The sequence below is a fragment of the Camellia sinensis genome, chromosome 11, assembly GCF_055761805.1.
Source record: "Camellia sinensis isolate YWXY chromosome 11, ASM5576180v1, whole genome shotgun sequence".
NCBI lineage: Eukaryota > Viridiplantae > Streptophyta > Magnoliopsida > Ericales > Theaceae > Camellia > Camellia sinensis.
In genome coordinates, this window is record NC_138971.1 from 86,068,130 (window position 1) to 86,093,981 (window position 25,852).

The window sequence follows — 25,852 nt, forward strand, 5'->3', positions numbered from 1 at the left end:
TCACTGCATGAGAAATAGCAAGCAAACACCAAAATTACATATCTGCCATATATCATGCATGAGGGTCCGAATACGTGACCGAGTGTTCGAATCCAAATGCACGAGAAATGGCAAGTAAATGCCACAATTACATATATGCCATCATGCAAGAGGGTCTGAATGGGTGTCCGAGTGTTCGAACCCGAATGCATGAGAAATGGCAAGCGAACACCATAATTACATATCTGCCATCATGCAAGGGGTTCCGAATAAGTGCACGATTGTTTAAACCCTAATACATGAGAAATGGCAAGTAAACACCATAATTACATCTCTGCCATCATGCAAGAAGGTCCAAATAAGTGTCCGAGTGTTTAAACCCAAATGCATGAGAAATGGCAAATAAACACCATGATTACACATCTGCCATCAGGCAAGAGGGTCTGCATAAGTGTCCGAATGTTTAAACCCTAATGCATGAGAAATGGCAGGTAAACACCTTAATTACATATCTGCCATCATGCAAGAGGGTCTGAATAAGTGTCCGAGGGTTCGAACTATACTGCATGAGAAATGGCAAACAAACACCATAATTACATATCTGCCATCATGCCAGAGCGTCCGAATAAGTTTCCGAGTGTTTAAACCCAAATGCATGAGAAATGACAAGTAAACAACGTAATTACATATCTGCCATCATGCATAAAGGTCCGAATACGAGTCCGATTGTCCGAATCCTAATGCACGAGAAAGGGCAAGTAAACACCATAATTACATATTTGCCATCATGCAAGAGGGTCCGAATAAGTGTTCGAGTGTTTGAACCCTAATGCATGAGAAATGGTAGGTAAACACCATAATTACATGTCTCTCATCATGCAAGAGGGTCCGAATAAGTGTCTGAGTGTTTAAACCATAATGCATGAGAAATGGCAAGTAAACACCATAATTACATATCTGCCATCATGCAAGAGGGTCCGAATAAGAGTCCGAGTGTTTAAACCCTAATGCATGAGAAATGGCAGGTAAACAACATAATTATATATCTGCCATCATGCTAGAGGGTCCGAATAAGTGTCCGAGTGTTTAAACCCTAATGAATGAGAAATGGCTGGTAAACACCATAATTAGATATCTGTCATCATGCAAGAGGGTCCGCATAAGTGTCTGATTGTTTAGACCCTAATGCATGAGAAATGGCAGGTAAACACCATAATTACATATCTGCCATCATGCAAGATTGTCTGAATAAGTGTCCGAGTGTTTAAACCCTAATGCATGAGAAACGGAAAATAAACACCACAATTACATATCTGCCATCATGCAAGAGGGTCCGGATAAGTGTCTTAGTGTTTAAACCCTAATGCATGAGAAATGGCACGTAAACACCATAATTACATATCTGCCATCATGCAAGAGAGTCTGAATAAGTGTCCGAGTGTTTAAACTCAGATGCCTGAGAAATGACATGTAAACACCAAAAATACATATCTGCCAGCATGCAAGAGGGTCTGAATAAGTGTCCGAGTGTTTGAACCCTAATGCATGAGAAATGGCAGGTAAACACCACAATTACATATCTCTCATCATGCAAGAGGGTCCGAATAAGTGTCTGAGAGTTTAAACCCTAATGCATGAGAAATGGCAAGTAAACACCATAATTACATATCTGTCATCATGCAAGAGGGTCCGAATAAGTGTCCGAGTGTTTAAACCCTAATGCATGAGAAATGGCAGGTAAACACCACAATTACATATCTCTCATCATGCAAGAGGGTCCGAATAAGTGTCTGAGAGTTTAAACCCTAATGCATGAGAAATGGCAAGTAAACACCATAATTACATATCTGTCATCATGCAAGAGGGTCCGAATAAGTGTCTGAGAGTTTAAACCCTAATGCATGAGAAATAGCGAGTAAACACCATAATTACATATCTGGCATCATGTAAGAGTGTCCGAATAAGTGTCCGAGTGTTTCAACCCTAATGCATGAGACATGACATGTAAACACCATGATTACATATCTGCCATCATGCAAGAGGGCCCGAATGTGTGTCTGAGAGTTCGAAACGTAATGCACTCGAAATGGCAAGTAAACACCATAATTGTATATTTGTCATCATGCAAGAGGGTCCGAATAAGTGTCAGAGTGTTTAAACCCTAATGCATGACAAATGACACATTAACACCATAATTACATATCAGCCATCATGCAAGAGGGACCGAATAAGTGTCCGAGTGTTTAAACCCAAATGCATGAGTAATGGCTGGGAAACAACATAATTATATATCTGCCATCATGCAAGAGGTTCCAGATAAGTGTCCGAGTGTTTAAATTTTGATGCATGGCAAATGGCAAGTAAACACCACAATTACCTGTCTATCATCATGCAAAAGAGTCCGAATAAGTGTCCGAGTGTTTAAACCCTAATGCATGAGAAACGGCAAATAAACACCATAATTACATATCTGCTATCATGCAAGAGCGTCTGAATAAGTGTCCGAGTGTTCAAACCCTAATGCATGAGAAACAACATGTAAACACCATAATTACGTATCTGCCATCATGTAAGAGAGTCCAAATAAGTGTCCGAGTGTTAAAACCCTAATCCATGAGAAATGACATGTAAAAAACCATAACTACATATCTGCCATCATGCAAGAGGGTCCGAATGCGTGTCCGAGAGTTCGAATCGGAATTCACGCGAAATGGCAAGTAAACACCATAATTGCATATCTGTCATCATGCAAGAGGGTCCGAATAACTGTCCGAGTGTTTAAACCCTAATGCATGGCAAATGGCACGTTAACACCATCATTACATATCTGCCATCGTTCAAAAGGGTCCGAATAAGTGTCCGAGTCTTTAAACCCAAATGCATGAGAAATGGCAGGTAAACAACATAATTATATATGTGCCATCGTGCAAGAAGGTCCGGATAAGTGTCCGAGTAGTGCATGAGAAATGGCAAGTAAACACCATAATTACATGTCTGTCATCATGCAAGACAGTCCGAATAAGTGTCCGAGTGTTTAAACCCTAATGCATGAGAAAAGACAAGTAAACACCATATTTACATATCTGCCATCAGGCGAGACGGTCCGAATGCGTGTCCGAGTGTTCGAATTGTAATACACGCGAAATTGCCAATAAACATAATAATTGCATATTTGCCATCATGCAAGAGTGCCCGAATAAGTGTCTGAGTGTTTAAACCCTAATGCATGACAAATGGCACATTAACATCGTAATTAAATATCTGCCATCATGAAAGAGGGTCCGAATAAGTGTCCGAGTGTTTAAACCCTAATGCTTGAGAAATGGCAGGTAAACAATATAATTATATATTTGTCATCATGCAAGAGGGTCCGAATAAGTGTCCGAGTGTTTAAACCCTAATGCATGAGAAATGGCAGGTAAACACCATAATTACATATCTCTCATCATGTAAGAGGGTCTGAATAAGTGTCCTAGTGTTTAAACCCTAATGCATGAGAAATGGCAGGTAAACACCTTAATTACATATCTTCCATTATGCAAGAGGGTCTGAAGAAGTGTCCGACTGTTCGAACTGTAATGCATGAGAAATGGAAAATAAACACAATAATTACATATCCGCCATTACGCAAGAGGGTCCGAATAAGTTTCCGAGTGTTTAAACCCCAATGCATGAGAAATGGCAAGTAAACACCATAATTACATATTTGCCATCATGCATACAGATCCGAATACGAGTCCGATTGTCCGAATCCTAATGCACGAGAAATGGCAAGTAAACACCATAATTACGTATCTGCCATCATGCAAGAGGGTCCGAATCAGTGTCCGTGTGTTTAAACCCTAAAGCATAAGAAATGGCAAATAAACACCATGATTACATAACTGCCATCTTGCAAGAGGGTCCGAATAATTGTCCGAGTGTTTAAGCCCTAATGCATGAGAAATGGCAGGTAAACAACATAATTATATATCTGCCATCACGATAGAGGGTCCGGATAAGTGTCCGAGTGTTTAAACCCTAATGCATGAGAAATGGCAAGTAAACACCATAGTTACATATTTGCTATCATGCAAGAGAGTCCGAATAAGTGTCCTAGTGTTTAAACCCTAATGCATGAGAAATGGCAGGTAAACACCTTAATTACACATCTGCCATTATGCAAGAGGGTCTGAAGAAGTGTCCAACTGTTCGAACTGCAATGCTTGAGAAATGGCAAATAAACACCATAATTACATATCCGCCATCACGCAAGAGGGTCCGAATAAGTTTCCGAGTGTTTAAACCCAAATGCATGAGAAATGGCAACTAAACACCATAATTATATATCTGCCATCAAGCATACGGGTCCGAATACGAGTCCGATTGTCTGAATCCTAATGCACGAGAAATGGCAAGTAAACACCATAATTACGTATCTGCCATCATGCAAGAGGGTTCGAATCAGTGTTCGTGTGCTTAAACCCTAATGCGTAAGAAATGGCAAATAAACACCATGATTACATAACTGCCATCAAGCATGATGGTCCGAATAAGTGTCCGAGTGTTTAAACCCTAATGCATGAGAAATGGCAGGTAAACAACATAATTATATATCTGCCATCATGCAAGAGGGTCCGGATAAGTGTCAGAGTGTTTAACCCCTAATGCATGAGAAATGGCAAGTAAACACCGTAATTACATATTTGCCATCAAGCAAGAGAGTCTGAATAGGTCTCCGAGGGTTTAAACCCTAATGTATGAGAAATGACAGGTAAACACCATAATTATATATCTGCCATCATGCACGAGGGTCCGAACGCGTGTCCGTGAATTTGAATCGTAATGCACGCGAAATGGCAAATAAACACCATAATTGTATATCTGTCATCATGCAAGAGGGTCCGAATAAGTGTCCAAGTGGTTAAACCCTAATGCATGACAAATGGCATGTTAACACCGTAATTACATATTTGCCATCACTTAAGAGGGTCCGAATAAGTGTCCGAGTGTTTAAACCCAAATGTATGAGAAATGGCAGGTAAACAACATAATTATATATCTACCATCACGCAAGCGGGTCCTAAAAAGTGTCTGAGTGTTTGAACCCTAATGCATGAGAAATGGCAAGTAAACACCATAATTACATATCTGCCATCATGCAAGAGAGTCCAAATAAGTGTCTGAGTGTTTAAACCCTAATGAATGAGAAATGACAAGTAAACACCATAATTACAAATCTGCCATCTTGCAAGAGGTTCCGAATGCGTGTCTGAGTGTTCGAATCGCAATGCACGCGAAATGGCAAGTAAACACCATAATTGCATATCTGCCACCATGCAAGAGAGTCCATAATAAGTTCCCGAGTGTTTAAACCCTAATGCATTAGAATTGGCAAGTAAACACCATAATTACATCTCTGCCATCATGCAAGAGGGTCCAGATAGGTGTCTGAGTGTTCAAACCAAAATGCATGAGAAATGGCAAATAAACACCATGATTACATATCAGCCATCCGGCAAGAGGGTCCGAATAAGTGTCCGATTCTTTAAACCCTAATGCATGAGAAACGGCAGGTAAACACCTTAATTACATATCTGCCATCATGCAAGAGGGTCTGAATATGTGTCCGAGTGTTCGAACTGTAATGCATGAGAAACGAAAAATAAACACCATAATTACATATCTGCCGTCATGCAAGGTAGTCCGAACATGTTTTCGAGTGTTTAAACCCAAATGCATGAGAAATGGCAAGTAAACACCATAATTACATATCTTCCATTATGCGTAAAGGTCCGAATACGAGTCCCATTGTCCGAATCCTAATGCACGAGAAATGGAGAGTAAACACCATAATTACATATCTGCCATCATGCAAAAGGGTCCGAATAAGTGTCCGTGTGTTTAAACCCTAATGCATGAGAAATGGCAAATAAACACCGTGATTACATAACTGCCATCATGCAAGAGGGTCCGAATTGGTGTCCGAGTGTTTAAACCCTAATGAATGAGAAATGACAGGTAAACACCATAATTAGATATCTATCATCTTGCAAGAGGGTCCGCATAAGTGTCTGAGTGTTTAAACCATAATGCATGAGAAATGGCAAGTAAACACCATAATTACATATCTGCCATCATGAATAAGTGTCCGAGTGTTTAAACCCTAATGCATGAGAAACGGCCAATAAACACCATAATTACATATCTGCCATCATGCAAGAGGGTCCAGATAAGTGTCTGAGTGTTTAAACCCTAATGCATGAGAAATGGCACGTAAACACCATAATTACATATCTGTCATCATGCAAGAGAGTCTGAATAAGTGTCCAAGTGTTTAAACCCTAATGCATGAGAAATGACACGTAAACACCATAAATACATATCTACCGCCATGTCAGAGGGTCCAAATAAGTGTCCGAGTGTTTAAACCCAAATGCATGAGAAATGGCAGGTAAACACCATAATTACATATCTCTCATCATGCAAGAGGGTCCGAATAAGTGTCCGAGTGTTTAAACCCTAATGCATGAGAAACGGCAAATAAACACCATAATTACATATCTGCCATCATGTAAGAGGGTCCGAATAGGTGTCCGAGTGTTTAAACCCTAATGCATGAGAAATAACTAGTAAACACCATAATTACATATCTGCCATCATGTAAGAGAGTCTGAATAAGTGTCCGAGTGTTTAAACCCTAATCCATGAGACATGACATGTAAACACCATAATTACAGATCTGCCATCATGCAAGAGGGTCCGAATACGTGTCCGAGAGTTCGATTCGTAATGCACTCGAAATGGCAAGTAAACACCACAATTGTATATTTGTCATCATGCAAGACGGTCCGAATAAGTGTCCGAGTGTTTAAACCCTAATGCATGACAAATGGCACGTTAACACCGTAATTACAAATCTGCCATCATGCGAGAGGGTCCGAACAAGTGTCCGAGTGTTTAAACCCAAATGCATGAGTAATGGCAGGTAAACAACATAATTATATATCTGCCCTCATGCAAGAGGGTACAGATAAGTGTCCGAGTGTTTAAATCCTAATGCATGAGGAATGGCAAGTAAACACCACAATTACATATCTGTCATCGTGCAAGAGAGTCCGAATAAGTGTCTGAGTGTTCGAATTGTGCAAGAGGGTCCGAATGCATGTCCGAGTGTTCGAATTGTAATGCATGCGAAATGGCAAGTAAACACCATAATTACATATCTGCCATCAAGCAAAAGGGTCCGAATGCATGTCCGAGTGTTCGAATCGTAATACACGTGAAATGACAAATAAACACAATAATTGCATATCTGCCATCATGCAAGAGTGCCCGAATAAGTGTTTGAATGTTTAAACCCTAATGCATGACAAATGGCACATTAACACCGTCATTACATATTTGCCATCATGAATGAGGGTCCGAATAACTGTCCGAGTGTTTAAACCCTAATCCATGAGAAATGGCAGGTAAACAACATAATTATATATCTGCGATCATGCAAGAGGGTCCAAATAAGTGTTCGAGTGTTTAAACCCTAATGCATGAGATATGGCAGGTAAACACCATAATCACATATCTCTCATCATGCAAGAGGGTCCGAATAAGTGTCCTAGTGTTTAAACCCCAATGCATGAGAAATGGAAAGTAAACACCTTAAGTACATATCGGCCATTATGCAAGAGGGTCTGAAGAAGTGTCCGAGTGTTCGAACTGTAATGCATGAGAAATGGCAAATAAACACCATAATTACATATCCGCCATCATGCAAGAGGGTCCGAATAAGTTTCCGAGTGTTTAAACCCAAATGCATGAGAAATGACAAGTAAACACCATAACTACATATCTGCCATCATGCATACGGGTCCGAATACGAGTCCGATTGTCCGAATCCTAATGCACGAGAAATGGCAAGTAAACACCATAATTACGTATCTGCCATCATGTAAGAGCGTCCGAATCAGTGTCCGTGTGTTTAAACCCTAATGCATAAGAAATGGCAAATAAATACCATGATTACATAACTGCTATCACGCAAGAGGGTTCGAATAAGTGTCCTCGTGTTTAAACCCTAATGCAAGAGAAATGGCAGGTAAACAACATAATTATATATCTGCCATCATGCAAGAGGGTCCGGATAAGTGTCCGAGTGTTTAAACCCTAATGCATGAGAAATGGTAAGTAAACACCATAATTACATATTTGCCATCATGCAAGAGAGTCTGAATAAGTGTCCGATGGTTTAAACCCTAATGCGTGAAAAATGACATGTAAACACCATAATTACATATCTGCCACCATGCACGAGGGTCCGAACGCGTGTCCGAGAGTTCGAATCGTAATGCACGCGAAATGGCAAGTAAACACCATAATTGTATATCTGTCATCTTGCAAGAGGGTCCGAATAAGTGTTCGAGTGGTTAAACCCTAATGCATGACAAATGGCATGTTAACACCGTAATTACATATCTGCCATCATGTAAGAGGGTCCGAATAGTGTCCGAGTGTTTAAACCCAAATGCATGAGAAAGGGCAGTTAAACAACATAATTATATATCTGCCATCATGCAAGAGGGTCTGGAAAACTGTCCGAGTGTTTGAACCCTAATGCATGAGAAATGGCAAGTAAACACCATAATTACATATCTGCCATCATGCAAGAGAGTCCGAGTGTTTAAACCCTAATGCAAGGGAAATGACAAGTAAACACCATAATTACAAATCTACCATCATGCAAGAGGTTCCGAATGCATGTCTGAGTGTTCGAATCGTAATGCACGCGAAATGGCAAGTAAACCACACAATTGCATATCTGCCATCATACAAGAGGGTCTAAATAGGTGTCTGAGTGTTTAAACCCAAATGCATGAGAAATGGGAAATAAACACCATGATTACATATCTGCCATCATGCAAGAGGGTCTCAATAAGTGACCGAGTGGTTAAACCGTAATGCATGAGAAATGGCAGGTAAACACCATAATTAGATATCTGTCATCATGCAAGAGGATCCACATAAGTGTCGGAGTGTTTAAACCCCAATGCATGAGAAATGGCAAGTAAACACCATAATTACATCTCCGCCGTCATGCAAGAGGGTCTAAATGGGTGTCTGAGTGTTTAAACCCAAATGCATAAGAAATGGCAAATAAACACCATGATTACATGTCTCCCATCATGCAAGAGGGTCCGAATAAGTGTCCGAGTGGTTAAACCCTAATGCATGAGAAATGGCAGGTAAACACCATAATTACATATCTGCCATCATGCAAGAGGGTCCGGATAAGGATCCGAGTGTTTAAACCCTAATACATGAGAAATGGCACGTAAACACCATAATTACATATCTGCCATCATGCAAGAGTTAAGTGTCCGAGTGTTTAAACCCTAATGCATGAGAAATGACATGTAAACACCATAAATTTATATCAGCGATCTTACAAGAGGGTTCGAATGCGTGTCTGAGAGTTCGAATCGTAATGCACGCGAAATGGTAAGTAAACACCATAATTGTATATCTGTCATCGTGTAAGTGGGTCCGAATAAGTTTCCGAGTGTTTAAACCCTAATACATGACAAAGGGCACGTTAACACCGTAATTACATATCTGCCATCATGCAAGAGGGTCCGAATAAGTGTCCGAGTGTTTAAACCAAAATGCATGAGAAATGGCAGGTAAACAACATAATTATATATCTGCCATCATGCAAGAGGGTCTGGATAAGTGTCCGAGTGTTTAAATCCTAATGCATGAGAAATGGCAAGTAAACACCATAATTACATATGTACCATCATGCAGAGAGTCCGAGTAAGTGTCCGAGTGTTTAAACCCTAATACATGAGAAACGACAAGTAAACACCATAATTACATTTCTGCCATCATGGAAGAGGGTCCGAATGCGTGTCCGAGTGTTCGAATCGTAATGCACGCGAAATGGTAAGTAAACACCATAGTTACATATCTGCCATCATGCAGAGGGCCCGAATAAGTGTCCGTGTGTTTAAACCCTAATGCATGAGAAATGGCAAATAAACACCATGATTACATAACTGCCATGAAGCATGAGTGTCCGAATAAGTGTCCGAGTGTTTAAACCCTAATGCAGGAGAAATGGCAGGTAAACACCATAATTACATATCTTTCATCATGCAAGAGGGTCCGAATAAGTGTCAGAGTATTTAAACCCTAATGCATGAGAAATGGCAAGTAAACACCATAATTACATATCTGCCATCATGCAAGAGGGTCTGAATAAGTGTCCGAGTGTTTAAACACTAATGCATAAGAAACGTCAAATAAACACCATAATTACATATCTGCCATCATGCAAGAGGGTCCAGATAAGTGTCCGAGTGTTTAAACCCTAATGCATGAGAAATGGCAAGTAAACACCATAATTACATATCTGCCATCATGCAAGATGGTCCGAATGCATGTCCGACAGTTCGAATCGTAATGCACGCAAAATGGCAAGTAAACACCACAATTATATATATGTCATCATGCAAGCGGATCCGAATAAGTGTCGGAGTGTTTAAACCCTAATGCATGGCAAATGGCACGTTAGCACCGTAATTAAATATCTGCCATCATGCAAGAGGGTTCGGATAAGTGTCCGAGTGTTTAAACCCTAATGCATGAGAAATGGCAAGTAAACACAATAATTACATATCTGCCATCAAGCAAGAGAGTCCGAATAAGTGTCCAAGTGTTTAAACCCCAATGCATGAGAAATGACAAGCAAACACCATAATTACGTATCTGCCATTATTCAAGAGGGTCCGAATGCGTGTCCGAGTGTTCGAATCGTAATGCACGTGAAATGGCAAGTAACACCGTAATTACATATCCGCCATCATGCAAGATGGTCCAGAATAAGTGTCCGAGTGTTTAAACCCTAATGCATAACAAATGACATGTTAACACCGTAATTACATATCTGCCATAATACAAGAGCATCCGAATAAGTGTCCGAGTGTTTAAACCCTAATGCATGAGAAATGGCAGGTAAACAACATAATTATATATCTGCCATCAGGCAAGAGGGTCCGAATAAGTGTCCGAGTGTTTAAACCCTAATGCATGAGAAATGGGAAGTAAACAACATAATTGTATATCTGTCATCATGCAAGAGGGCTCGAATAAGTGTCCGAGTGTTTAAACCCTAATGCATGAGAAATGGAAAGTAAACACCATAATTACATATCTGCCATCATGCAAGAGGATTCGAATAAGTGTCCGAGTGTTTCAAACCACATACATGAGAAATGGTTGGTAAACAACATAATTATATATCTGCCATCATGCAAGAGGGTCCGGATAAGTGTCCGAGTGTTTAAACCCTAATGCATGAGAAATGGCAAGTAAACATAATAATTACATATCTGCCATCAAGCAAGAGAGTCCGAATAAGTGTCCAAGTGTTTAAACCCTAATGCTTGAGAAATGACAAGTAAACACCATAATTACATATCTGCCGTTATGCAAGAGGGTCCGAATGCGCGTCCGAGTGTTCGAATCGTAATGCACGCGAAATGGCAAGTAACACCGTAATTACATATCTGCAATCATGCAAGATGGTCCAGAATAAGTGTCCGAGTGTTTAAACCCTAATGCATAACAAATGACACGTTAACACCGTAATTACATATCTGCCATCATGCAAGAGGATCCGAATAAGTGTCCGAGTGTTTAAACCCCAATGCATGAGAAATGGCAAGTAAACACAATAATTACAGATCTGCCATCATGCAAGAGAGTCCGAATAAGTGTCCAAGTGTTTAAACCCTAATGCATGAGAAATGACAAGTAAACACCATCATTACATATCTGCCATTATGCAAGAGGGTCCGAATGCGTGTCCAAGTGTTCGAATCGTAATGCACGCGAAATGGCAAGTAACACCGTAATTACATATCTGCCATCATGCAAGAGGGTCCAGAATAAGTGTCCGAGTGTTTAAACCCTAATGCATAACAAATGGCACGTTAACACCGTAATTACATATCTGCCAACATGCAACAGGAACCAAATAAGTGTCCGAGTGTTTAAACCCTAATGCATGAGAAATGGCAGGTAAACAACATAATTATATATCTGCCATCAGGCAAGAGGGTCCGAATAAGTGTCTGAGTGTTTAAACCCTAATGCATGAGAAATGGGAAGTAAACAACATAATTCTATATCTGTCATCATGCAAGTGGGCCCGAATAAGTGTTCGAGAATTTAAACCCTAATGCATGAGAAATGGAAAGTTAACACCATAATTACATATCTGCCATCATGCAAAAGGGTCCGAATGCATGTCCGACAGTTCTTTTTTTTTGGGTGAATAAGAAATAAAAAAAACAGAAAGATTTACAAGAATACAAGGGGCATACCCCAGGCCCTAACAACAGAATAACAACACGAGCCTCGGCCCACAGTCACCGAAGCCCAATGAAACACAAAACAAAAACACTAGACCAAACCTAGGAGCTACATCCGAAACCTAGGAGAGCCAATTGAAAACTAGCCAATCGAACTGTACAAAGGCCATATCCTATGATGAATAGGGACCTTGTACAAAAGACAAAGGCAGCAGCCAACAAGCACCACTACAACAGTCAGAAACTCCCTACACAACCCGTAGGGATAGGCACCATCACACCCACAAAACCTCCCTGCACAACCCATAGGGATAGGCACCTGTAACAAAATAAATATAATACAAAAATAGCAACCCAAACAAACCGAAGTGATGAACCAAGAGGGGCCCATCCTACCGAATTGCTCAAAAAACCTGTTACACGAGACACCAAAATATACATGAAACCTCCTACACAACCCGTAGGAGTAGGCAAACTGCAAACTAAAACTGTGTACAAATAAAAAGAAAGACCACTGATTAGCTCCCACTTGTAGCATAGCAAGGCGCTTGAAGCAGCCATCACCATGGTACATATACACCCTGCCAACTGCCACCCAAACCTGAACAGCAATCAGCCACCACTCCTCCACAGCATGAGAGAAATAAACTGTTAACAGCCTCAGGTAACTACGGATTAAGGAATTACCACACCACCGAACCACGACATAAACCACAACCAGCCATGGATAGAAATTACCACCTTCGTAATGAAGATCATAAAGTAGCAGAAATAACAAGCACACTGTATAAGACCTCCCCACACTCGGCCCACAGTAAAAAACATTCTTACACTCCATATAGAACCTCACACCACTTGGCCCACACCTCACATGATTTCTCAATAGAACAAGATAGATAGTATACTTGAAAGCTCCATAAACCTGCATAAAACATATATAATATATAATAAATGTTAGAGCAAAACATGTATACTGTCTCTCTTCACTCAACCCACAGTGGCAGAGAATACTTTGCTTGCTCACATCACTCAACCCTCCAATCAGCCACTTCAATGATATAGGATTCATCATAACCTGATAAGAAAGGAAAGAACCTACAAAAGAACACCCAATTAGTAAAACCCCACAGTATATGCTCACCATCACTCGACCCTAATTGTAGGTGAACTCCCACCACTCATTCTCCTGCCATCTGCAGTAGCATTGGTCGGCTGCATAATTTTGTAGGGAAGATTCCATTTCTCCAAAAACCAGTGATCACCTGCAGAAGATTTAATGTTTTCCAAAGAAAGAAGCCTACCCCTAACCATTTGGATAATAGAGTTAGTAACAACCTCTTCAGGTTTGTGGACTTTACAAAAGATTCTACTATTCCTCTCCATCCAAATGTGGTAGACAGTGCAGAGAAAAGACAACCTCAAAATCAGCACTTTCAAGGAATTACCACAGGTAGATTTAGTAGCAAACTCAACAGTGCCCAACCAAGACCATGTCCGACAGTTCGAATCGTAAAGCACGCACAATGGCAAGTAAACACCACAATTATATATTTGTCATCATGCAAGAGGGTCCGAATAAGTGTCTGAGTGTTTAAACCCTAATGCATGGCAAGTGGCACGTTAACACCGTAATTACATATCTGCCATCATGCAAAAGGGTCCGAATAAGTGTCTGATTGTTTCAACCCAAATGAATGAGAAATGGTAGGTAAACAACATAATTATATATCTGCCATCATGCAAGAGGGTCCGGATAAGTGTCCGAGTGTTTAAACCCTAATGCATGAGAAATGGCAAGTAAACACAATAATTACATATCTGCCATCAAGCAAGAGAGTCCGAATAAGTGTCCAAGTGTTTAAACCCTAATGCATGAGAAATGACAAGTAAACACCATAATTACATACCTGCCATCATGCATACGGGTCCGAATGCGTGTCCGAGGGTTCGAATCGTAATGTACGCGAAATGGAAAGTAACACCATAATTACATATCTGCCATCATGCAAGAGGGTCCAGAATAAGTGTCCGAGTGTTTAAACCCTAATGCATAACAAATGGCAGGTTAGCACCGTAATTACATATCTGCCATCATGCAAGAGGATCCGAATACGTGTCCGAGTGTTTAAACCCTAATGCATGAGAAATGGCAGGTAAACAACATAATTATATATCTGCCATCAGGCAAGAGGGTCCGAATAAGTGTCCGAGTGTTTAAACCCTAATCCATGAGAAATGGGAAGTAAACAACATAATTGTATATCTGTCATCATGCAAGAGGGCCCGAATAAGTGTCCGAGTGTTTAAACCCTAATGCATGATCATGGAAAGTAAACACCATAATTACATATCTGCTAACATGCAAGAGGGTCCGAATGCATGTCCGACTGTTCGATCGTAATGCACGCGAAATGGCAAGTAAACACCACAATTATATATCTGTCATCATGCAAGAGGGTCCGAATAAGTGTCTCAGTGTTTAAACCCTAATGCGTGGCAAGTGGCACGTTAGCACCGTAATTACATATCTGCCATCATACAAGAGGGTCCGAACAAGTGTCTGATTGTTTCAACCCAAATGAATGAGAAATGGTAGGTAAACAACATAATTATGTATATGCCATCATGCAAGAGCGTCCGGATAAGTGTCCGAGTGTTTAAACCCTAATGCATGAGAAATGGCAAGTAAACACAATAATTACATATCTGCCATCAAGCAAGAGAGTCCGAATAAGTGTCCAAGTGTTTAAACCCTAATGCATGAGAAATGACAAGTAAACACCATAATTACATATCTGCCATCATGCATACGGGTCCGAATGCGTGTCCGAGGGTTCGAATCGTAATGTACGCGAAATGGCAAGTAACACCATAATTACATATCTGCCATCATGCAAGAGGGTCCAGAATAAGTGTCCGAGTGTTTAAACCCTAATGCATAACAAATGGCAGGTTAGCACCGTAATTACATATCTGCCATCATGCAAGAGGATCCGAATACGTGTCCGAGTGTTTAAACCCTAATGCATGAGAAATGGTAGGTAAACAACATAATTATATATCTGCCATCAGGCAAGAGGGTCCGAATAAGTGTCCGAGTGTTTAAACCCTAATCCATGAGAAATGGGAAGTAAACAACATAATTGTATATCTGTCATCATGCAAGAGGGCCCGAATAAGTGTCCGAGTGTTTAAACCCTAATGCATGAGAAATGGAAAGTAAACACCATAATTACATATCTGCCAACATGCAAGAGGGTCCGAATGCATGTACGACAGTTCGATCGTAATGCACGCGAAATGGCAAGTAAACACCACAATTATATATCTGTCATCATGCAAGAGGGTCCGAATAAGTGTCTAAGTGTTTAAACCCTAATGCATGGCAAGTGGCACATTAGCACCGTAATTACATATCTGCCATCATGCAAGAGGGTCCGAATAAGTGTCTGATTGTTTCAACCCAAATGAATGAGAAATGGTAGGTAAACAACATAATTATGTATCTGCCATCATGCAAGAGGGTCCGGACAAGTGTCCGAGTGTTTAAACCCTAATGCATGAGAAATGGCAAGTAAACACAATAATTAAATATCTGCCATCAAGTAAGAGAGTCCGAATGAGTGTCCAAGTGTTTAAACCCTAATGCATGAGAAATGACAAGTAAACACCATAATTACATATCTGTTGCCATGCATACGGGTCCGAATGCGTGTCCGAGTGTTCGAATCGTAATGTACGCGAAATGGCGATTAACACAACAATTACATATCTGCCATCATGCAAGAGGGTCCAGAATTAGTGTCCGAGTGTTTAAACCCTAATGCATAAGAAATGGCACGTTAACACCGTAATTACATATCTGCCATCATGCAAGAGGATCCGAATACGTGTCCGAGTGTTTAAACCCTAATGGATGAGAAATGGCAGGTAAACAACATAATTATATATCTGCCATCAGGCAAGAGGGTCCGAATAAGTGTCCGAGTGTTTAAACCCTAATCCATGAGAAATGGGAAGTAAACAACATAATTGTATATCTGTCATCATGCAAGAGGGCCCGAATAAGTGTCCGAGTGTTTAAACCCTAATGCATGATCATGGAAAGTAAACACCATAATTACATATCTGCCAACATGCAAGAGGGTCCGAATGCATGTCCGACAGTTTGATCGTAATGCACGCGAAATGGCAAGTAAACACCACAATTATATATCTGTCATCATGCAAGAGGGTTCGAATAAGTGTCTCAGTGTTTAAACCCTAATGCGTGGCAAGTGGCACGTTAGCACCGTAATTACATATCTGCCATCATACAAGAGGGTCCGAACAAGTGTCTGATTGTTTCAACCCAAATGAATGAGAAATGGTAGGTAAACAACATAATTATATATATGCCATCATGCAAGAGCGTCCGGATAAGTGTCCGAGTGTTTAAACCCTAATGCATGAGAAATGGCAAGTAAACACAATAATTACGTATCTGCCATCAAGCAAGAGAGTCCGAATAAGTGTCCAAGTGTTTAAACCCTAATGCATGAGAAAAGACAAGTAAACACCATAATTACATATCTGCCATCATGCATACGGGTCCGAATGCGTGTCCGAGGGTTCGAATCGTAATGTACGCAAAATGGCAAGTAACACCATAATTACATATCTGCCATCATGCAAGAGGGTCCAGAATAAGTGTCCGAGTGTTTAAACCCTAATGCATAACAAATGGCAGGTTAGCACCGTAATCACATATCTGCCATCATGCAAGAGGATCCGAATACGTGTCCGAGTCTTTAAACCCTAATGCATGAGAAATGGCGGGTAAACAACATAATTATATATCTGCCATCAGGCAAGAGGGTCCGAATAAGTGTCCGAGTGTTTAAACCCTAATCCATGAGAAATGGGAAGTAAACAACATAATTGTATATCTGTCATCATGCAAGAGGGCCCGAATAAGTGTCCGAGTGTTTAAACCCTAATGCATGAGAAATGGAAAGTAAACACCATAATTACATATCTGCTAACATGCAAGAGGGTCCGAATGCATGTCCGACTGTTCGATCGTAATGCACGCGAAATGGCAAGTAAACACCACAATTATATATCTGTCATCATGCAAGAGGGTCCGAATAAGTGTCTCAGTGTTTAAACCCTAATGCGTGGCAAGTGGCACGTTAGCACCGTAATTACATATCTGCCATCATACAAGAGGGTCCGAACAAGTGTCTGATTGTTTCAACCCAAATGAATGAGAAATGGTAGGTAAACAACATAATTATGTATATGCCATCATGCAAGAGCGTCCGGATAAGTGTCCGAGTGTTTAAACCCTAATGCATGAGAAATGGCAAGTAAACACAATAATTACGTATCTGCCATCAAGCAAGAGAGTCCGAATAAGTGTCCAAGTGTTTAAACCATAATGCATGAGAAATGACAAGTAAACACCATAATTACATATCTGCCATCATGCATACGGGTCCGAATGCGTGTCCGAGGGTTCGAATCGTAATGTACGCGAAATGGCAAGTAACACCATAATTACATATCTGCCATCATGCAAGAGGGTCCAGAATAAGTGTCCGAGTGTTTAAACCCTAATGCATAACAAATGGCAGGTTAGCACCGTAATTACATATCTGCCATCATGCAAGAGGATCCGAATACGTGTCCGAGTCTTTAAACCCTAATGCATGAGAAATGGCAGGTAAACAACATAATTATATATCTGCCATCAGGCAAGAGGGTCCGAATAAGTGTCCGAGTGTTTAAACCCTAATCCATGAGAAATGGGAAGTAAACAACATAATTGTATATCTGTCATCATGCAAGAAGGCCCGAATAAGTGTCCGAGTGTTTAAACCCTAATGCATGAGAAATGGAAAGTAAACACCATAATTACATATCTGCCAACATGCAAGAGGGTCCGAATGCATGTCCGACAGTTCGATCGTAATGCACGCGAAATGGCAAGTAAACACCACAATTATATATCTGTCATCATGCAAGAGGGTCCGAATAAGTGTCTAAGTGTTTAAACCCTAATGCATGGCAAGTGGCACGTTAGCACCGTAATTACATATCTGTCATCATGCAAGAGGGTCCGAATAAGTGTCTGATTGTTTCAACCCAAATGAATGAGAAATGGTAGGTAAACAACATAATTATGTATCTGCCATCATGCAAGAGGGTCCGGATAAGTGTCCGAGTGTTTAAACCCTAATGCATGAGAAATGGCAAGTAAACACAATAATTACATATCTGCCATCAAGGAAGAGAGTCCGAATGAGTGTCCAAGTGTTTAAACCCTAATGCATGAGAAATGACAAGTAAACACCATAATTACATATCTGTTATCATGCATACGGGTCCGAATGCGTGTCTGAGTGTTCGAATCGTAATGTACGCGAAATGGCGAGTAACACCACAATTACATATCTGCCATCATGCAAGAGGGTCCAGAATAAGTGTCCGAGTGTTTAAACCCTAATGCATAAGAAATGGCACGTTAACACCGTAATTACATATCTGCCATCATGCAAGAGGATCCGAATACGTGTCTGAGTGTTTAAACCCTAAGGCATGAGAAATGGCAGGTAAACAACATAATTATATATCTGCCATACTTGGCTTTTCTGCTGTCTACTATACTTGGCTTTTCCGCTATTTGGTTGATGATCTGTACATATTCATGTGTTTCGGCCTAGTGCAGTTCTCTGACCTCTTCTGGTGTGGAGTGAGAGGGACACTGCCATGGGGAATTGAGGTGTGGAATTTGCCATGGCTGGAACTGGGAGATGGGTGGTGAGTTAATTGGATGTTGATTGGTTTTTTGTGTGGACTACTGTTTTGCATGGGCTATGCTTCTCTGTTTGGTCTTGTTGGGTGTTTAGTTAGTTAAATTGTATTGTGTGTTTTGTCTGTTTTGTTCTCGAGTCTGTGGTGTGTTTTGTTTATTTGCCCATATGTCCATCCCAAGTTCCCATCTATTAGCTTTGATGGTAGGGGTTACTTGGGGACAAAAAGGATATATGGGCAAAGTGGGGTTCTGTTCTTCTTTTCTTTTCTGTTGTTCTTTCGCTTTTGCGAGTGTGGTAATGTGTTGTCGTATGTCCTGTGGTAGTTTGAGATGTTTTTTGTTCTTCATTATTGGTTGTAAGGCGTACCTGGGGTATGCCCCTTGTAAACTTGTACATTTTACTGTCTTTATTTTATGACTTACTTACCCAAAAAATTATATATCTGCCATCAGGCAAGAGGGTCCGAATAAGTGTCCGAGTGTTTAAACCCTAATGCATGAGAAAGGGGAAGTAAACAACATAATTGTATATCTGTCATCATGCATGAGGGCCCGAATAAGTGACCGAGTGTTTAAACCCTAATGCACGAGAAATGGAAAGTAAACACCATAATTACATATTTGCCATCATGCAAGAGGGTCCGAATGCATGTCCGACAGTTCGAATCGTAACGCACGCGAAATGGCAAGTAAACACCACAATTATATATCTATCATCATAAAAGAGGGTCCGAATAAGTGTCTGAGTGTTTAAACCCTAATGCATGGCAAGTGGCACGTTAGCACCGTAGTTACATAGCTGCCATCATGCAAGAGGGTCCGAATAAGTGTCTTATTGTTTCAACCCAAATGAATGAGAAATGGTAGGTAAACAACATAATTATATATCTGCCGTCATGCAAGAGGGTCTGGATAAGTGTCCGAGTGTTTAAACCCTAATGCATGAGAAATGGCAAGTAAACACAATAATTACATATCTGCCATCAAGCAAGAGAGACCGAATAAGTGTCCAAGTGTTTAAACCCTAATGCATGAGAAATGACAAGTAAACCCCATAATTACATATCTGCCAGCATGCATACAGGTCCGAATGTGTGGCCGAGTGTTCAAATCGTAATGTACGCAAAATGGCAAGTAACACCATAATTACATATCTGCCATCATGCAAGAGGGTCCAGAATAAGTGTCCGAGTGTTTAAACCCTAATGCATAACAAATGGCACGTTAACACCATAATTACATATCTGCCATCATGCAAGAGGATCCGAATAAGTGTCCGAGTGTTTAAACCCTAATGCATGAGAAATGGCAGGTAAACAACATAATTATATATCTGCCATCATGCAAGAGGGTCCGAATAAGTGTCCGAGTGTTTAAACCCTAATGCATGAGAAATGGAAAGTAAACACCATAATTACATATCTGCCATCATGCAAGAGGGTCAGAATATGTGTCCGGGTGTTTAAACACTAATGCATGAGAAATGCCAAGTAAACACCTAACTACATATCTTCCACCATGCAAGACGATTCTAATAAGTAACCGAGTGTCTGAACCCTAATGCATGAGAAATCGAAAATAAACACGATAATTACATATCTTGCATCACGCAAGAGGGTCCGAATAAGTTTTCGAGTGTTTAAACCCCAATGCATGAGAAATAACAAGTAAACACCAAAATTACATAACTGCCATCATGCATGAGGGTCGAAATACGTGACCGAGTGTTCGAATCCTAATGCACGAGAAATGGCAAGTAAATACCATAATTACATATCTGCCATCATGCAAGAGGGTCCAAATGGGTGTCCGAGTGTTCGAACCCGAATGCATGACAAATGGCAAGCGAACACCATAATTACATATCTGCCATCAGGCAGGAGGTTCCGAATAATTGTCCGATTGTTTAAACCCTAATGCCTGAGAAATGGCAAGTAAACACCATAATTACATCTCTGCCATTATGCAAGACGGTCCAAATAAGTGTCCGAGTGTTTAAACCCAAATGCATGAGAAATGGCAAATAAACACCATGACTACATATCTGCCATCAGGCAAGAGGGTCCGAATAATTGTCCGAGTGTTTAAACCCTAATGAATGAGAAATGGCAGCTAAACACCTTAATGACATATCTGCCATTAGGCAAGAGGGTCCGAATAAGTGTCCGAGTATTTAAACCCTAATGCATGAGAAATGGCACGTAAACACCATAATTACATATCTGCCATCATGCAAGAGTTTCCGAATAAGTGTCCGAGTGTTTAAACCGTAATGCATGACAAATGACATGTAAACACCATAATTGCATATCTGCCATCATGCAAGAGGGTCCGAATGCGTATCCGAGAGTTTGAATCGTAATGCACACGAAATGGCAAGTAAACACCATAATTGTATATTTGTCATCATGTAAGAGGGTCCGAATAAGTGTCCGAGTGTTTAAACCCTAATGCATGACAAATGGCACGTTAACACTGTAATCACATATCTGCCATCATGCAAGAGCGTCCGAATAAGTGTCCGAGTGTTTAAACCCAAATACATGAGAAATGGTAGGTAAACAACATAATTATATATCTGCCATCATGTATGAGGGTCTGGATAAGTTTCTGAGTGTTTAAACCCGAATGCCTGAGAAATGGCAAGTAAACACCATAATTACATATCTACCATCATGCAAGAGAGTCCGAATAATTGTCCGAGTGTTTAAACCCTAACGCGTGAGAAATGACATGTAAACACCATAATTACATTTATGCCATTACGCAAGAGGGTCCGAATGCGTGTCCGAGTGTTCGAATCGTAATGCACGCGAAAAGGCAAGTAAACACCATAATTACATATCTGCCATCATGCAAGAGGGCCTGAATAAGTGTCCGAGTGTTTAAACCCTAATGCATAAGAAATGGCAGGTAAACACCATAATTACATATCTCTCATCATGCAAGAGGGTCTGAATAAGTGTCTGAGTGTTTAAACCCTAATGCATGAGAAATGGCAAGTAAACACCATAATTACATATCTGCCATCATGCAAGAGGGTCTGAATGAGTGTCCAAGTGTTTAAACCCTAATGCAAGTGAAACAGCAAATAAACCCCATAATTACATATCTGCCGTCACGCAAGAGGGTCCGGATAAGTGTCCGAGTGTTTAAACCCTAATGCGTGAGAAATGGCAAGTAAACGCCATAATTACATATCCGCCATCATACAAGAGAGTCCGAATAAGTGTCCGAGTGTTTAAACCCTAATGCCTGAGAAATGACATGTAAACACCATAATTACATATCTGCCATCATGCAAGAGGGTCCGAATAAGTGTCGAAGTGTTTAAACACTAATGCACGAGAAATGCCAAGTAAACACCATAACTACATATCTGCCACCATACATAAGGGGTTGAATAAGTGACCGAGTGTCCGAACCCTAATGCATGAGAAATGGAAAATAAATGTCATAATTACATATCTTGAATCATGCAAGAGGGTCCGAATAAGTTTTCGAGTGTTTAAACCTCACTGCATGAGAAATAGCAAGCAAACACCAAAATTACATATCTGCCATATATCATGCATGAGGGTCCGAATACGTGACCGAGTGTTCGAATCCAAATGCACGAGAAATGGCAAGTAAATGCCACAATTACATATATGCCATCATGCAAGAGGGTCTGAATGGGTGTCCGAGTGTTCGAACCCGAATGCATGAGAAATGGCAAGCGAACACCATAATTACATATCTGCCATCATGCAAGGGGTTCCGAATAAGTGCACGATTGTTTAAACCCTAATACATGAGAAATGGCAAGTAAACACCATAATTACATCTCTGCCATCATGCAAGAAGGTCCAAATAAGTGTCCGAGTGTTTAAACCCAAATGCATGAGAAATGGCAAATAAACACCATGATTACACATCTGCCATCAGGCAAGAGGGTCTGCATAAGTGTCCGAATGTTTAAACCCTAATGCATGAGAAATGGCAGGTAAACACCTTAATTACATATCTGCCATCATGCAAGAGGGTCTGAATAAGTGTCCGAGGGTTCGAACTATACTGCATGAGAAATGGCAAACAAACACCATAATTACATATCTGCCATCATGCCAGAGCGTCCGAATAAGTTTCCGAGTGTTTAAACCCAAATGCATGAGAAATGACAAGTAAACAACGTAATTACATATCTGCCATCATGCATAAAGGTCCGAATACGAGTCCGATTGTCCGAATCCTAATGCACGAGAAAGGGCAAGTAAACACCATAATTACATATTTGCCATCATGCAAGAGGGTCCGAATAAGTGTTCGAGTGTTTGAACCCTAATGCATGAGAAATGGTAGGTAAACACCATAATTACATGTCTCTCATCATGCAAGAGGGTCCGAATAAGTGTCTGAGTGTTTAAACCATAATGCATGAGAAATGGCAAGTAAACACCATAATTACATATCTGCCATCATGCAAGAGGGTCCGAATAAGAGTCCGAGTGTTTAAACCCTAATGCATGAGAAATGGCAGGTAAACAACATAATTATATATCTGCCATCATGCTAGAGGGTCCGAATAAGTGTCCGAGTGTTTAAACCCTAATGAATGAGAAATGGCTGGTAAACACCATAATTAGATATCTGTCATCATGCAAGAGGGTCCGCATAAGTGTCTGATTGTTTAGACCCTAATGCATGAGAAATGGCAGGTAAACACCATAATTACATATCTGCCATCATGCAAGATTGTCTGAATAAGTGTCCGAGTGTTTAAACCCTAATGCATGAGAAACGGAAAATAAACACCACAATTACATATCTGCCATCATGCAAGAGGGTCCGGATAAGTGTCTTAGTGTTTAAACCCTAATGCATGAGAAATGGCACGTAAACACCATAATTACATATCTGCCATCATGCAAGAGAGTCTGAATAAGTGTCCGAGTGTTTAAACTCAGATGCCTGAGAAATGACATGTAAACACCAAAAATACATATCTGCCAGCATGCAAGAGGGTCTGAATAAGTGTCCGAGTGTTTGAACCCTAATGCATGAGAAATGGCAGGTAAACACCACAATTACATATCTCTCATCATGCAAGAGGGTCCGAATAAGTGTCTGAGAGTTTAAACCCTAATGCATGAGAAATGGCAAGTAAACACCATAATTACATATCTGTCATCATGCAAGAGGGTCCGAATAAGTGTCCGAGTGTTTAAACCCTAATGCATGAGAAATGGCAGGTAAACACCACAATTACATATCTCTCATCATGCAAGAGGGTCCGAATAAGTGTCTGAGAGTTTAAACCCTAATGCATGAGAAATGGCAAGTAAACACCATAATTACATATCTGTCATCATGCAAGAGGGTCCGAATAAGTGTCTGAGAGTTTAAACCCTAATGCATGAGAAATAGCGAGTAAACACCATAATTACATATCTGGCATCATGTAAGAGTGTCCGAATAAGTGTCCGAGTGTTTCAACCCTAATGCATGAGACATGACATGTAAACACCATGATTACATATCTGCCATCATGCAAGAGGGCCCGAATGTGTGTCTGAGAGTTCGAAACGTAATGCACTCGAAATGGCAAGTAAACACCATAATTGTATATTTGTCATCATGCAAGAGGGTCCGAATAAGTGTCAGAGTGTTTAAACCCTAATGCATGACAAATGACACATTAACACCATAATTACATATCAGCCATCATGCAAGAGGGACCGAATAAGTGTCCGAGTGTTTAAACCCAAATGCATGAGTAATGGCTGGGAAACAACATAATTATATATCTGCCATCATGCAAGAGGTTCCAGATAAGTGTCCGAGTGTTTAAATTTTGATGCATGGCAAATGGCAAGTAAACACCACAATTACCTGTCTATCATCATGCAAAAGAGTCCGAATAAGTGTCCGAGTGTTTAAACCCTAATGCATGAGAAACGGCAAATAAACACCATAATTACATATCTGCTATCATGCAAGAGCGTCTGAATAAGTGTCCGAGTGTTCAAACCCTAATGCATGAGAAACAACATGTAAACACCATAATTACGTATCTGCCATCATGTAAGAGAGTCCAAATAAGTGTCCGAGTGTTAAAACCCTAATCCATGAGAAATGACATGTAAAAAACCATAACTACATATCTGCCATCATGCAAGAGGGTCCGAATGCGTGTCCGAGAGTTCGAATCGGAATTCACGCGAAATGGCAAGTAAACACCATAATTGCATATCTGTCATCATGCAAGAGGGTCCGAATAACTGTCCGAGTGTTTAAACCCTAATGCATGGCAAATGGCACGTTAACACCATCATTACATATCTGCCATCGTTCAAAAGGGTCCGAATAAGTGTCCGAGTCTTTAAACCCAAATGCATGAGAAATGGCAGGTAAACAACATAATTATATATGTGCCATCGTGCAAGAAGGTCCGGATAAGTGTCCGAGTAGTGCATGAGAAATGGCAAGTAAACACCATAATTACATGTCTGTCATCATGCAAGACAGTCCGAATAAGTGTCCGAGTGTTTAAACCCTAATGCATGAGAAAAGACAAGTAAACACCATATTTACATATCTGCCATCAGGCGAGACGGTCCGAATGCGTGTCCGAGTGTTCGAATTGTAATACACGCGAAATTGCCAATAAACATAATAATTGCATATTTGCCATCATGCAAGAGTGCCCGAATAAGTGTCTGAGTGTTTAAACCCTAATGCATGA